The sequence below is a fragment of the Mytilus galloprovincialis genome, chromosome 7 (assembly GCF_965363235.1).
Source record: "Mytilus galloprovincialis chromosome 7, xbMytGall1.hap1.1, whole genome shotgun sequence".
Classification (NCBI taxonomy): Eukaryota; Metazoa; Mollusca; class Bivalvia; order Mytilida; family Mytilidae; genus Mytilus; species Mytilus galloprovincialis.
Window position 1 is genome coordinate 3,741,703 of NC_134844.1, and position 1,804 is coordinate 3,743,506.

Below are 1,804 nucleotides of genomic sequence, written 5' to 3' on the forward strand. Positions count from 1 at the left end.
ACTGATATTTAATGTGTAGAAAACCCAATAATCTGGTATACTTATTTGCATAATCATTTAAGTCTAGAAACAGTAGATAGGGAAAGTCCTTTTACATTTATGTAAAGGTTAATTAACCCCTTTTTTAGCTCACCTGGCCTAAAAGGCCAAGTGAGCTTTTCTCATCACTTGGCGTCCGGCGTCCGTCGTCGTCCGTCGTCCGTCGTCGTCCGTCGTCGTCGTTAACTTTTACAAAAATCTTCTCCTCTGAAACTACTGGGCCAAATTAAACCAAACTTGGCCACAATCATCATTGGGGTATCTAGTTTGAAAAATGTGTCCGGTGAACCGGCCAACCATCCAAGATGGCCGCCATGGCTAAAAATAGAACATAGGGGTAAAATGCAGTTTTTGGCTTATAACTCAAAAACCAAAGCATTTAGAGCAAATCTGACATGGGGTAGAATTGTTAAACAGGTGAAGATCTATCTGCCCTGAAATTTTCAGATGAATCGGATAACCCGTTGTTGGGTTGCTGCCCCTGAATTAGTAATTTTAAGGAAATTTTGCTGTTTTTGGTTATTATCTTGAATATTATTATAGATAGAGATAAACAGTAAACAGCAATAATGTTCAGCAAAGTAAGATTTACAAATAAGTCAACATGACTGAAATGGTCAGTTGACCCCTTTAGGAGTTATTGCCCTTTATAGTCAATTTTTAACCATTTTTCGTAAATCTTAGTAATATTTTACAAAAATCTTCTCCTCTGAAACTACTGGGCCAAATTAATCCAAACTTGGCCACAATCATCTTTTAGGTTAGTACTTTGAAAAATGTGTCCGGTGACCCGGCCATCAAACCAGGATGGCCGCCATGGCTAAAAATAGAACATGGGGTAAAATGCAGTTTTTGGCTTATAACTCAAAACCCAAAGCATTTAGAGCAAATCTGACATGGGGTAAAATTGTTGATCAGTTCAAGATCTATCTGCCCTGAAATTTTCAGATGAATCGGACAACCCGTTGTTGGGTTGCTGGCCCTGAATTAGTAATTTTAAGGAAATTTTGCTCTTTTTGGTTATTATCTTGAATATTATTATAGATAGAGATAAACTATAAACAGCAATAATGTTCACCAAAGTAAGATTTACAAATAAGTCAACATGACTGAAATGGTCAGTTGACCCCTTTAGGAGTTATTGCCCTTTATAGTCAATTTTTAACCATTTTTCGTAAATCTTAGTAATCTTTTACAAAAATCTTCTCCTCTGAAACTACTTGGCCAAATTAATCCAAACTTGGCCACAATCATCTTTTGGGTTAGTAGTTTGAAAAATGTGTCCGGTGACCCGGCCATCCAACCAAGATGGCCGCCATGGCTAAAAATAGAACATGGGGTAAAATGCAGTTTTTGGCTTATAACTCAAAACCCAAAGCATTTAGAGCAAATCTGACATGGAGTAAAATTGTTTATCAGGTCAACATTTATCTGCTCTGAAATTTTTAGATGAATCGGACAACCCGTTGTTGGGTTGCTGACCCTGGATTGTTAGTTTTAAGGAAATTTTGCTGTTTTTGGTCATTATCTTGAATATTATTATTGATAGAGATAAACTGTAAACAACAATAATGTTCAGCAAAGTAAGATTTACTAATAAGTCAACATGACCGAAATGGTCAATTGACCCCCTTAGGAGTTATTGTTCTTTATAGTCAATTTTTAACAATTTTCATAAAATTTGTAAATTTTTACTAACATTTTCCACTGAAACTAATGGGCCAAGTTCATTATAGATAGAGATAATTTTAAGCAGCAAGAATGT